A 15,084-nucleotide genomic window follows, 5' to 3' on the forward strand; every position below is an offset into this window, starting at 1 on the left:
TGCGTAAAAGGCATGTGCGAAAAACAAAAACAGGATGTAATTAAAAAGAAAGCAAAATGTATTTATTTTTAGTGGGCAAATTTCTTGTATTGTTTTGGTGTTTACCTAATTGTATTTATATTTTTGATGTGACTCTCATAGTTTTACAATTTGTACATTAGCTACTAGAGGCACAGAAATGCTGGGGTATGATTCCACAGTGCTATGCAATAATTATACTCCTATATATACAGAATTCTATTCTTTGCAACCACAATATGTCCAATTGAAGTCTTTAAAGTGTAACTAAAAGCAAAACCTTTTTTTTTAGTTTTGAATGGAGTGGTGAGGGATTAGAACACCTGTTAGTTTTTATTGCTGTCTGTTCCCACGTTAAGGAGATTCACCCTCTCTATTTGTCCTCTTTACCATTATCATTGAAAGTGAAGAAAATACCAAGTTTGGGGTGTTCCCAGAACAGTAATTGAGGGGAAATCATCAAACAGAGACACTACTTCTGATGACCTGGGGAGTCTCCAAGGGATTCTCTTAATTTGCATGGATGTCCTGTTTGGCTATGGGACAGGAAGTGAAGGGAAATCTCCAAAATGAGACACAGATGGTGAAAAAAAAAATCTGACAGGGGTTATAACCCTCCCTTGCTCTATCGAAAATGAAAAAAAAGTTTTGCCTATATTTCTATTTTAATCCACCACAAACCATTTTCTTTCTTACTTAATTATCAACAAAGTGCCCAGCGCATAAGTTCATCCATAAAGTGACCATGTGCCTCTGTGTGCTTTGTGACCTCGGGTGCTCCCACACTCACCAGGTCATGACCCACTGCAATCAGCACAAGAGTCAATAACCAACTTTCAAGTGGTATCTCTCCCAGGCCCCTCACTCCACTCTCCTGGGGTCTTCACTCCGTAATCCTGGGGTCCCCACTCTTCTTCTGATGGTACTCTCCTGGACTGTTATTAGCTTCTGTTCAGGTAAATATCTCCCTCAGTATAAGGCCATCAATACTTAGGTAGTTACATGGACACGAGGGGAGAAGAGGCCATCATAGTGTACCATTTTTTGTTGAATTAAAAAGGTAAAAAGCATTGCTTTAAAACAACAAGAACAAAGTTCACATCTAGACCCAGAAGTGCTGCAACCGACATGCGATCCATGGGCCGAAAACCAGAAACCAGATTGATTGGCTAGGAATGAAAAGGAGATGTTCCGTGAGAGTACAAATCTAATTATCAACATCAGAAGTGATTTGTTAAGTTCCGTGTACTGTTAACTGATTATTATTGCTTTACCTTTGCTATCATTCGCTATAGTCTTATAACTCCTGCCAGTTTGATGCATCTCTTTTTTGACAAGATGAGGCAAAAAAAGCTGGCGAAAACATATTTCCTCAGTGTTTTCAGAATTACACCAAGATTAGCAGTTTATAATAATTTGATTGTAATCTGATTTGTCAGGGAATATTTAGGAAATGTAATTGGATTTAGATATTGCTTGAGGCAATCAGTTTACTTTTTCCAAAAGTGAATGTGTCAAGGTATTTAGAGGTTTATCATAATCCTCTCAAAAGTACATAACGTGCTTAAAGGATAATGGAACTTTTTGTTGTTCTTTTCCTTTTCGGGGCCCTCTCTCCTCCAACTTTTTTTAAAGTCATATTTACCATAAGCAACTGAAATTTTAACCCGCACCCAGTCTATCCAAAACTGAAAACCATATTTTGGCTGCAGCTAGGCTTCATCATTATGCACTGGACACTGAGAATACTTATTGCTGAAGACCAAAACAAAAGAAAAATCTTTACAGCTTTGGTCAGTTTCACTACTCTGTGTTCTATATTTTACAAAATCTATAAAATAATATTGATATAATCAGATTTGGGGTTTATATCAAGCTGTCAATTACAATAAACTCCAAACCTTGTTTTGAGGATCCTATTGTACATATTTGTTTTTTCCCCATTTTCCAGATTTATGTTTTGGCATAAATCCATTGTGAGTTATAATCATTTTAATTCCAAGGTTGTTTTTACTAGACTTTTCGGAAACCAACACAAGAATTCTTTTTAACCTCTGTCCGTAGGATGGAACTTCCTCTGAGACTTTGGGTATTCCTGACTATAGAGTGATAATAGAATTTCAGACTGCAGGAAATGGAGTTCACTTAATTTTAAGTATAGTAGAATGATGTGCAGAGGATGTCCCCCAACTGCAGTAATAGAAAGAGTGATGATAATGTCTTAGCAGCCAAAAGTGCTGGCCAAGCACGTTCACATTCTGTTATTTAACTTTGCTGTTATTATATCTTTTAGTGTCAGTGACTCAACTCAGTTTATCTACTTGTTTCCCTCTTTACATTCATAATTTGGCTTGAATGCACATAATATGTATGCCAAAGACAGATCCGCCAATCCTGTCAAAGTAATAAAACGATCATTTTTTGTTCATCCAGTGTTTTCTTGGCAAGAGCGGCTTTTGTAGTGACTAATATATATTAATACTGTTTCCCTTTTGAAGCAATAAAAAAAATCATACTTTCCATTGGAAGTATATTTACATTGAGCTGCCAGTGTTTCTTGTCATTGAGCCTTGTTTCTTTTTCTATATGGGAGCCATGCTTTCTAATACTTCATACGGCTCTACTATAAATATTTATTTCTATAAAACTTTTTTTTAGTTTTGTTATAAAAGGTGAAACCCCTGGCTAGCACCAGCACCATGTAATGCTGTCCAACTGTGGTGTCATTGTGCCAAGGCTGTTATATAACTAGGAAAATTGGATCCCCATGTGGAATATGGAATCTGCTTCCAAGAATGCTTGCTGATTTGGTATACTGCATTTACAGTATGGGTCATGCTAGTAGTTTTTTATTTTTTTTGTAATACAATTATTATATATCTTATGAGTTTATCTAGCTGAGGGGTTCATGAATTCAAGACTCAACTTACATTTCCTGCTTTTCAAATGGCTTTGTTATCATACAGCATTATATGCAGAATACAACACAAGGAGAATGATTAGAAGGAGAACCAACAGTGGAGGGGACAGAGCTGGGAATTGGTGGAGGACTAACACTGGTTACTGCACAGAACCTCATTATTTTGCATTTAAAAAAAAACACAGCAGCCTGACATACTACGGATTTTGGTACCACCTAAATGTTCGAGCAATACTAAGCTGAGGACCTGGATTGTGGTGCCAAAAAGGAAAAAAAAAGTATTCATGCTGTTTATAGTAGCTCTCTCCGACAAACACACACACATATGCACACTCCTGCTCTCACTCACATCCTACGTTCACTTCATCTTTCTTCAGTAACTAGAACTTGACCCCTTAATGAAAGTTTTAAGTTATTTACAGTCATGGCCAAAAATATTGGCACCTCTGCATTTCTGTCAGATAATGCACCACTTCGCCCAGAAAATTGTTGTAATTACAAGTGTTTAAGCATTCTCATATTTATTTATTTTGTTTGTATTGGTATGACACAAAAAGTGGAGAAACAAAAAGCCAATTCTGACACATTGCACGCAAAACTCCAAAAATAGAATGGACAATATTATTGGCGCCCTCAATTTAATATTTGGTAGCACACCCCTTGGAAAAAAATAAGTGAAATCAGTCACTTCCTGTAACCATCAATGAGTTTCTTATACCTCTCTACTGGAATTTTGGACCACTCTTCTTTCGCCAACTGCTCCAGGTCTCTCAGATTGGAAGGGTTCCTTTTCCCAACTGCTGTTTTGAGATCTCTCCACAGGTACTCTATGGGATTGAGATCTAGACTCATTGATGGCCAGTTCAGTACTCTCCAGCCCTTTTTCTTTAACCACTTCCTGTCCGCCGTATAGCAGAAGTACTGCTACAGGGCGACACGAGTGCTCAAAATCACGTATATATACATGATTTTGCATTTCCAGGTAGGGGCGCATGCGCACCCTACCCGCCCCTGCATTCGCAGCCACGGCTGTGATTACTTGCCGGCGCCCCGTGATTGCAGAGCATCACCATGCACCATGCATAGCAGTGTGCTTACAGTGAAGCACAAACATACAGCCCCACAGTAAAACACACACAGCACACAGTTAACCCTTAGATCATTCCACATGTTAACCCCATCCTGCCCAGTGCCATTAGTACAGTGTCAGTGCTTTTTATTAGCACTGATCACTGTATGGTGTCACTGGGGATGTCTGTGACACCAATTCAGTTTCCCCCAGTGTCAGAATGCCCGCCACAGTCCCACTATAAGTCACTGATTGCCGTCATTGCCAGTAAAAATGAAGAAAAACAAATCCCAGTGTATATATACCGCCATTTGTTAACCCTATAAATTTCATGTAAACCAATTAAATTACATGTATTGGGATTTTTTTTTAGCAAAGACGTAGCAGAATACATTTTGGCCTAAATGTATGATGAAATTTGATTTTTAAAATTTTTTTTACTGGACATGTCAAAAGTATTGTTTTTTCTCAAAATTGTCAGTCTTTTTTTTTTTTGTAGCGCAAATACAAAAAACGCACAGGCGATCAAATATCACCAAAGAAAGCTCTATTCATGGGAAAAAAGGACATAAATTTCATTTGGCTGCAGCGTTGCTTGACTGTCAGTTAAAGTAACACAGCGCAAAAAATGGCCTGTCAGGTCAGAAAGGGGGGTAAATCCTCTGAAGGGAAAGTGGTTAAACCATTTCTGGGTGCTTTCTGATGTGTACTTTGCATCATTGTTCTGCTGTAAGACCCATGTCCTCTGACAGAGACCCAACTTTCTAACACTGGGCCCTACACTGCACCCCTGAATTCTTTGGTAGTCTTCAGACTTCTTAATACCATGCACACGGTCAAGACATCCAGTGCCTGAAGCAGCAAAGCAACCCCCAAAACATCAGTGAACCTCCACCATGTTTAACTGTAAGGACTGTATTCTTTTCTTTAAATGTCTCATTGCTTTTTCTGAAAACAGTAGAATGATGGACTTTACCAACAAGCTGTAATTTTGTTTCATCTGTCCACAGTACATTCTCCCAAAAGGGTTCTGGCTTCAAGTACGTTTTGGCAAACTCCAATCTGGCTTTTTTATGTTTCTGTGTCAGCAGTGGGGTCCTCCTGGGTCTCCTAGCATAGCGTCCCTATTCATTCAGATGGCGACGTATAGTGCGAGCTGACACAGTTGTACTCTGTGCCTGAAGGTCAGCTTGAATTTGTCTGGAAGTTGATCAAGGTTCTTTAGCTACCATTTGAACAATCCTTTGTTGCACGTCCAGGGAGATTAGCTATAGTGCCATGGGATGTAAATGTCTTGACAGTGATGCGCACAGTGGACACAGGAACATTAAGATCTCTGGAGATGGACTTGTAACCTTGAGATTGTCCATGCTTTTCCACAATTTTTGTTCTCAAGTCCTCAGACAATTCTTTGCTGTTCTTTCTCTTCTCCGTGCTCCATGCGGCACACAGAGACACACAATAGAAAGGTTGAGTATATTTTTCACCATTTTAACTGGTTGCCGGTGTGATTTCCATTTTGTTGGCATCCTGTTAAATGATACAGGTGAGTTTAATTACAAATGACATATATACAAATTACAGGAGCATCACAAACTTGGAATGCAATTCTTACAATTTTGAGAAGGTGCCAATAATTTTATCCAGTATATTTTTGAAGTTTTGATTAAAATGTGTCAGATTTGGCTTTTTATTTCTCCACTTATTTGTGTCGTACCAATACAAACAAAAGAAATAAACATGAGAATGACTAATCATTTGTAATTGCAACAATTTTCTGGACGAAGTGGTGCATTATCTGACAGAAATGCAGGGGTGCCAATATTTCTGGCCATGACTGCACATCTTAATAGTGGAATTAAACTTAATCTAAAAAAAATACATTCAGGCAGCTTTTTATTGCATAAGATATATGCTTTGTCTCTTCTGCAATAAGACACGCCTGCTCGAGGTCTACTATTGAATGCACATAGCAGATGTCCAGTAGATCTGACTCTCATGCATATGAATAAGATCACATCATCCTCCACTGGCCAATCAAGAGACTGAAAATCCTGCAGGCAGAAGAACCCTGGGAAGAAGATGAAAGCAGCCATCAAGGGCTGTAACCACTGCTTCACAGAAAGTTGGAGGTGAGCATCTTGCGGAGTTTAGTTTTGCTTTAAGAACTATATTATTACTATATTAATGCAAGAATCAGCCATCCAATAAAAGCGGAATTTTGTTTAGGATTCACTCTGCAAAATGTTGCTTTGTAATAAATAAAAATCAGACAAACATATTACTGTATCTTTCCAGTTAATCATACGAATGGGCAGGAGTGTTTTTTGGATTAACGGATAATTCAAAAAATATGTTAGAATTTCAGAACTTGGCCAAACTTATTTTAATTAAAGCTGCTTTGGCCTTTTCACCCCTGAAAATGTAGGTGGCAGGCTTCTTAGCATTGTAAAAAATATGACAAAAGATTATTTTACAAAAAAAAAAAAGTTATTTCCAAAACTCCATACATTTGTGGAATAGCAAAAAAATTAATTGCTTCACTAAAATGACATTACAGTGCTTATTCATGTTTTTTTTGTCTTAAATCCTTGCTGGAAAGCCTACTGTATCTTTGTTAAAAATCTAATTTTCATTCTGTTGGTTCACCTTCTCATCTCTACATAATGCCTGAACAAAAAACAGTCATCAAATTCTTGTAAAAATCATGCAGGAGAAAATCAGATTAAAAAATGAGCCTAAGCTGCATTTTTGTAAATGTGTTTAGGTGCGTCAAGTGCTTGTTAATTGAAATGAATGAAAATACCCAAGCACATTTTGGTGTTTTTTCAGCCAGAATGCTCCTCTCTTGTTCGCAAGTGATGGATTTTTTTTCTGCCTCTAAATTCTCCTGCCTGTAAACTCCTTGAAATGCCCATGTGTGCATAGACGCATAGGCTATAATGGAGGGGCATTTCTAGGCAGAAAAAAAAAGTCAAATGCCTGGCATTTTTTAGCTCAAGTTTGAATGAGGCCTAAAGCCATCTTCTGGCTAATACAAAAATACCTTTGCAGTTGGGTTTCTTCTGCACTGCAATGGTTAAATGCTTGCTGATACTTTTGGAAATTGAGGAAGAAGATGTTTTACTGCCCTCATACGTTTCCCTATTCTTTGTTCCAGCAGACTTTAGTGCTGTTCTTACCTCCCAGAACCTCTGGCCTGTGGTTGTTTCCTAGTGTCATCACATACAAAGCAGGCAGGGCTTTTAACCCTGCATTTTATGTGGAGAAACATGAAAACAAAGAAGGCGCAAACGCCTGGCACATTGCCTTAAAACAATTTATTGAGAAATAAAAGAGAAAGGTTATACTCACAAACCAAGTGAGCTAATGGCTTATAATTGCATAAGCACACAATGAGGACCGCTCTCCACCTCCAGCTGGCGACAAGATGGTGTTAGCTACTGATGCGTTTTGGGGACCCTGTCCCCTTTCTTAGAGCAAAGGCTGAAGTCCCCCAGAACTCAAACTCCCTAAATAACACATGTGGAACCCACAGTACACCTACTATCGGGGCGGGGAGAAGGGGGAGGGAGTAACCCATTTGACATTCTCATATGGGAAGGGTCAAAGCTAAAGGAATTCATAGCCTACTGTCAAGCCAATCCATTCAACATTGAATTCACATATGTGGTTGATTGTCACAAGTTGGTTTTTCTGTATTTGGAGTTGGACTTTGAACCAGAGCTGAAAGTTATCTCTAGGACCCATTTCAAAGCGATGGTGCATAATTCATTTCTGCATGTGAAAAGTCATCATCATCCCCGATGGATCCACAATGTCCTGTTTGGACAGTCTTACCGATTAAAGAGGACATGCACCAGAGTGGAAGACTATGAGGAACAGAGCCAGATCCTTAAGAAGTTTTCAGATAAAGGTTATGATGCCAGGGTGGTCAGAGAAGCCTTTGAGAAATATTCAGCAAGTTACGATTACAAACATCTGTCTCAGGAATAACCAGGCAGAGAGATAACCACACTAGGCCTAGTCCCATTCAGCACCAGGTACAATAGCAAAAAGAAGCGAGATGGATACATAATTTGGCGGCGACACAACCTCCGGGCCAAAAGGACTCATTGTGTTTCAAACCTTTTTTGCCCTGATATTCAGCCACCGCATATGTTTAGATTTATTTAATTTATACTTTTTTTTTTATATTTAATTTCTTATTTTTTCTTTATATTTTGAGTATTGTTTGTATATTTTGTGTATATGCTTATTTGTGATGTATTTAATATTATATTTTTTTGTATATACTTTTTGAAAAAAAATTTGTGCTGTACCATCTTTGATGTATTATGATTCTGAATATGTAATACCTATGTATAACTTTTATGGTTGTGGTTACTTCAACAATGCACTTTTTAGATCTGATGATGATCAATTTTGACTTCGAGGAAGGCGCTTGGAATCATAAGCATATATCCGCATAACAATGCCCCTTTTGATGTGTATGTGGATGCTGGACTCGGTTTATGTGTGCACTGTGATCTGGCGGCTTGTTTGTTTTCTTTCTGGTGTATCCCGGTGATAGCTGAGTGGTATTTGATCTCCGATATCTTCATACAATGGCCGCGATCATGTGACATCCGACCTCATGGCACGTCAGCTGGTGACGCTGGGCGTCATGACATCACGCATTACATCAATGACAACGTTGCACATGCGCCGTAGGGCGGGAATGCTGATATTTAGGCGGTTTAGTTTATTTAAGGCATATACAATGGAGACTGCACCTCTTTGGCTGCATCTTTGGGTTGGATTGGCAGCACTAATTCTGCTGTGTTTCCAGAACGGTTTGGGAGCATTATTATCTTTTATATAGGGATCTTTTCCCTTTTTGCCAGAGGGACTTTGACTGTTGGGAGCTGCCTGATCAACAAAAGCACTCTGTTTTACCTGGTATACATCCAATTAGCAATTATTAATAGATTTATTTAGTATGTCTTCCCTCTATCTTTTTTTTGTTGAGGAGAGTAAAACAAATTGCAGTAACGTTTGTAATAGTGAATTTGAGGTCCCGCTAGGGATACAGTAGACATTTTGTCTTGCTTGTATTGTAGTTCCATGTTTATAGGGTTTTTATATATAATTCATGTGGGGAGTAGGGGTGTAGTTTGTAATTCCCTGGGACACTCTAAACATATGATTTATTTGATGATTTTATAGTCTCCTATAAAATCTGTGTTTAATTGGCGGACATCGATACTCCCTAAGAGAGAGATTCCTCTTATCGTGGTCTGGACTGTATGCTCATGCTCTTTTCCACTGGCCTCCTGTGCTTTGATGTCATTTTGGGTAAATGTCAAATCGAGCATGTTAGATTAATTATTATGACTGCAATATGGTATATGTTTATTTTAAAATTTGGTCTATTTTGTATAATTTCATAGTTTTTATACTTTTTCTCCCTGAAGAAGCAGGCTGCATCCTGCAAAATGCGTTGGAGAATAAAAGTCATGCATCTACTTGTAATAACTATGCCAGTTATGGAGAATAATAGTAAAGCATTCTCTTGTACCAGTTATGCTACTTATGCTATTTATGACAATCAGGCTATCCGTAGCCTCATTTTGAATTAATGTATATCTATTGTGCTTGTTATCAACCTTTCAAGCTTTCAAGCTTTTTAAGAATAATGCACTATGTGCTCAATTTTTTGTTACCACAACAGTGGTTTGAATGTTATTAATAAATTTGTATTTACTATATAGTTTGTAATTGTATTTTTGTGGTATGGTGCCTTTAAAATCCTATTCGTTTTTTCAGTAAAGGATGTTATCTTCAATGTTTTATCAAGGGGTGGGGCACCAATAAATCCCGTTAGCAAGGGGGATCTGATTTTTGATCTCCATCTCCAACTTTCTCTTTTCTATTAGTACAATAGCAAGGCCTTTGATATACAGAGGGTGTTTACAAAATATTGGTCTATACTCAAACAGGACTCTCACCTCACACTATCTATCTCAGATAGACCTTGTGTGGTGTTCAAAAGGCCAAGAGACCTAAGAAGACACATTTTTTGATCAAAAGGGAACTAACGGTGCAGGGTAGCCAACTGAATAGCCTGCCAATTTATGTGGCATAGGAAAAAAGAAGTAATCTGTATTGATGGGAAGGCCTATTTTATACAACAGTTTATTAACTGCGGTGTCCCATATGTGGTCTATCGCCTCATTTGCCCATGCGGTCTCCTTTATGTGGGTCACACTTCTTGCACACTGAGGACCAGATTTGGAGAGCACAAAAGGAATATTTTGAAAGGATTCGATAAACATTCTTTGTCCCGCCGCTTTGCGGAAATCCATGATAAGAATCCAGAGGGCCTAAAAGTGTTCGGAATCGAAGCCATCATTGGTGATGCAGATTCTGATAAGTAACAGAAAAGGGTCTGCAACCGTGAGGCATTCTGCATCCACCAATTGGCCTCAATGACACCGAAAGGCTTAAATGAGGACCTGAAAATTCATGCTGTGGTCTAAGAAAGACTACCCATACTAAATCCTATTTCTGGCTAAGGGTGATATCTATTTGTTTGGCAAATTAGTGAAACCATATACAGTAGGTATGACGGTTGGGGTTAGAGACAGCAGCGGTGGTTTCCTTCAATCCCCCCTTCTGTCCCTGCAGTCTATACTCCCATTTTTCATTTACATCTGCTAACATCAACAATTACAAACAAACACTATTATCCCCTAGCATATTCTCTTCCGGTCTCTATACTAATTGGATCATTGTATTTAGGGAAATTAGACCGAGAATAGGTTGTACTGTCAAGTTTATTTAAATTCATTCATTCATTTTTTTCATAGTATATAGCCCATACATATCATTCCAGATTGTTGTCACATCTGTGCTTTAGTACATTGTACATGCATCACATATTAATTCCCTTTATATTTGTGATCACGATATCAGTTATGTAATCAGATCCCCTAATAAGAACCAACATATTGACTAGTTTTTTACTACCTATTTATATATGAAATATTGGTAGCACATTTGGGAATGCTACTATGCACCCAACAGTAAGAGATATGGCCTCTTCTAATTTTTTTTAATATATTAATTGTTTTTTTATTTTTTTTTTATTTAATATTTACCAACTAATTATTGTGCTTTTTATTGCAATCAGTTGGTCTAGCCCAAGTTTAACTACTTGCCAACCGCAGATAGCCGAATGACGGCTACACTGCGGCTGGCTAGTTCTGGGAGGGCGCGCACCCGGCGATCTCCGTAATCGCTGTGTCCTACGGACACAGCTGATCACGTGATGTGGTAAAAGGCCAATCACAGCGGCCTTTTACCACGTGATCAGAGCGTGAGGAAAGTACTGCAAAGAATCGGCAGTTGTCAGAGCAGGGATTGGCACCGATCATCAGGGCACTGATGATTAGTGCCTTGATCGGTGCCCAGCAGTGCCACCCACCAGTTCCTCCCACCTGTGACCAGCAGTGCCGCCCACTAGCTCCGCCCACCTGTGCCCAGCAGTGCACCCACCTGTGCCCAGCAGTGCCCACCAGTGCCACCCAGCAGTGCCACCTACCTGTGCCCAGAAGTTTCACCCACCTGTGCCCACCAGTGCCACCCACCTGTGCCCATCAATGCAGCCGAGCAGTGCTGCCACCAGTCAGTGCCCAGCGGTTGTGCCAGTCAGTGCCCAGCAGTTGCGCCAGTCAATGCCTAGCAGTGCCGCCAGTCAGTGCCACCTATCAGTGCTGTCCATCAGTACCCATCATCAGTGCCGCCTATCCCTGACACCTCATTAGTGCTGCCTATCAGTGCCGCATATTCGTACCACCTCAGTGCTTCCTATCAGTGCCACCTATCAGTGCCCTTCAGTGCTGCCTATCAGTGCCACCTATCAGTGCCCATCAGTGCTTCCTCATCAACGCACATCAGTGAAGGAGAAAAATTACCTGTTTGAAAAATTTTATAATAGAAACAAGCTTTTTTTTTTTTCAAATTTTTTGCACACTGTTTGTTTATAGCGCAAATAGTAAAGTGCCCAGCTGCGATTAAATACCACCAAAAGAAAGCTCTATTTGTGAGAAAAAAATTATAAAAATTTCATATGGGTATAATCTTGCATGACCGCACAATTGTCAATCAAAGTGCAACAGCGCTGAAAGCTGAAAATTGGCCTGGTAAGGAAGGGGGTATAAGTGCCCGGTAGGCTAGTGGTTAATAGTGTAGTATTTTGTATACACATATTTATTGATATTAGAGTTTTATGTACATCTTGCTATGCAACATACTCATTTATCCTTCCGTGGCAGCCAGACTCTTACAATATAGATTCATTTCATATTCGCTCTAGTGCAAGAGTATTCTGCTTGCTGTCATCAATGGGACAGATGTCACCACTAGAATACATTCCTTCTATTTGGAAGATAGGACACTTGGTATGACGCATTTCTGGTCCTGAACTTCCAGTTCCAGCGGGTGCGTTCCGGCTGGAGAGTTGTTTGCGCTCCAGCATCAGGAAGCATGGCCAGCGTGCACTCCACGAGCAGGAAGCACGCAGTTCAGTTTATTCCAACAGCAGACCCCTAATAACAGTCGGCAGTGTCCATTGTCTTCTGTTACAACTATTTCATGTAAATGCTCATCTCTATGAGCCTCCGGGTTTTATAGTCTTCTCCATTGGGTGACCCTAAAGATTGGCACTGACTGGCCCCACACATTGAGGGTGAGCAGTTATTGACCGGAAACGGAGGGGTAGATGAGTAATTTAACATATTAGTCACTTTGATGATGTCAATAAGGCTGCTAATGTACTCTTTAAGTAGTTCATGTTTACACATATATATATGGTTTTTTACCAGTGATATGCACTTTTTATATGTGTATATTCATGTATACACCTATTAATTTATTTTATCTGCGATACATATTTCCATTTTACTTGCAGTGGTTAAGTTGGTTAATCATGTACCAATAACATGTTTGCATGTTCTTACTATCTATGTGCATAGAGGATGAAAATGAGGCTGTGTCCCCTTTAAAATAATTCCTCCCCCTTCTCCCCGCTCCCTGATGGTAGGCGGGCTGTGGGCTCCACACGTTTTTTAAGGAGTTTGAGTTCTGGGGGACGTCAGCCTTTGCTCTGAGGAAGGGGACAGGGTCCCCCAAACGCGTCAGCTGCTAACACCATACTGTTTCCAGTTGGAGGTGAAGAAAGATCCCCATTGTGTGCTTATGCAATTACATGCAAATAGTTCACTTCGTTTGTGATTATAACCTTTGTCTCTTATTTCTCAATAAATTGTTTTAAGGCAATGCGCCAGGTGTTTGCACCCTCTTTGTTTTCATGTTTTTGTGCACTGTTGGATTTTCCCGGTCTGAGGAGGGCTGTACTTCCATTTCTTTCCAGTCCTGGCTGTGAAAGGTCCTTGGGATCACACCTAGAGTGGCAGTGTCCATTTCTGAGCGCCTAGTGTCAGGTTTAACCATTTCTTCACATACGTTGTATGTGGAGAGTGTGAGTGGATGGCTGGGACTGTGAGCGGCTTAGAGGCAAACAGTATTTTTTTTTTCCAGCACGGAGTTTGTCCTTAAAGAAGAACTCCAGGAATTGCAGCACTTTTTTAAAATGTTTTGGCTTAAAAGGGGTTAAGTCTAACGTGTATGCCACCTCATGGCCTTATCTCTTTTATTTACTATTTACATTTTTACTGAGCACCAGGAGTACCACTATTGTTATATTTACAATACTCTGGGGCTGGACTATCAGGTCTCCGATCCTGCAGCTACAGAGTTGTTTGCAGTCACTGTGCCTGCCCTTCCTCCTGCCCAGTCTCAGAAGACTTTCTATTACTCTTTGCATTCAATCAGACAATGGAAAGCATTCTCTGAATGGTACCCTTGCCGAGCGTTCAGCCTCCTCATTCCAGTATGCAGTAGGGCAACTGCTTGGCACGGGACCTGTAAGCAAGTGGAGATCACTTGGAGTAGCGATCTCTACTTAATTGATTTCCAGCTTCGAAGGGCATCACCAGGTGTCGTATACAGTATGTATAGTTACATTGGTCCAAAATGAGGTGAAGATGTCATATACTTTGAATTTTTGTTTATGGTGCTTGTCATGTTCATGGAGGCTGCTGCTGATGAACTTTTTTTGGGAATGTTCGCACCTTTGCTATTATGCTGAATCTTTGGCTTTAGTGCTTTCTGAGTTTCTGACATGGAACGTGTATAGAGATGAGGAAAGCTGAAACTTTTCTGACACTAATTTACGGCACACTAGTGTGGGTCTGTGACTTAAGTCAAACACAACCGGGTAACTAACATTTGATTTAGGAGGCCAGAGATGGCAGCCCCCATACTTCCCTGAAGACAGTGTCCCTTTAACAGCAGGAGAGAAAAGACAGACTGCCTTATCAGTCTGCTTACTGTCCAGTCAGTGGTAGACGGCTGTCAAGTGACCATTGTGTCTTGATTAAAGCTGAAGTTAAAGTGGAACTTCACTCTCTCAATCAGCATTGACTATTTTTAATCCTTATGCTGCTAGCATTAGTAAATAGCTAGGAAAGTATATTATATTTACTTGTTTTACACTTTTTTTTACATTTCTTCTATTACCACATTTATCCAGATCCCAGTAGTTTTCATCATGAGGGGAGGAGGAGTTTTCTCAGTTGAGCACACCCTCCTGCATGCATGCCTGAGCTAAGGGCGTATAGATTCCAGAAAGTAAATGCTACATGAATTATCTGCCCTTACTTAAGATGGCCACTGCCAGAAATGATGGGGGGGAGGGGTTCATGGTGATTTCTTAGCAAAATAAAGCATGGAGACATGGATTAATGGGATAATTTGCTTTAAATATTACAAATAAATGAAATAGGGTTATTGGTTTATGGTTCTCAGATGCAGTGCAGTTCTGCATTAAATACATTTCTTTCTCTACAGCTTTAGTTACATTACTTACCTGTAGCAGGTAATTTAGATTCTGTAGAAATGTTGACTGAACACTGAGGAAAGATAGTTCACTGAATACATTGCCTGTGACACGATCTGTGAATGGGGGAGAGAA

The 15,084-nt window shown here is 39.7% G+C and overlaps 1 protein-coding gene across 3 annotated transcripts in view; it reads left to right on the forward strand.

Annotated features, from left to right (window-relative positions):
- SLC44A3 (solute carrier family 44 member 3) overlaps positions 1 to 15,084 on the forward strand; it is a 152,558-nt gene that overhangs the window by 79,908 nt on the left and 57,566 nt on the right. The window lies entirely within an intron of this gene.

This window comes from Staurois parvus, unplaced genomic scaffold, assembly GCF_062004578.1.
Source record: "Staurois parvus isolate SC_StPar_1 unplaced genomic scaffold, SC_StPar_1.0 ptg000183l, whole genome shotgun sequence".
Classification (NCBI taxonomy): Eukaryota; Metazoa; Chordata; class Amphibia; order Anura; family Ranidae; genus Staurois; species Staurois parvus.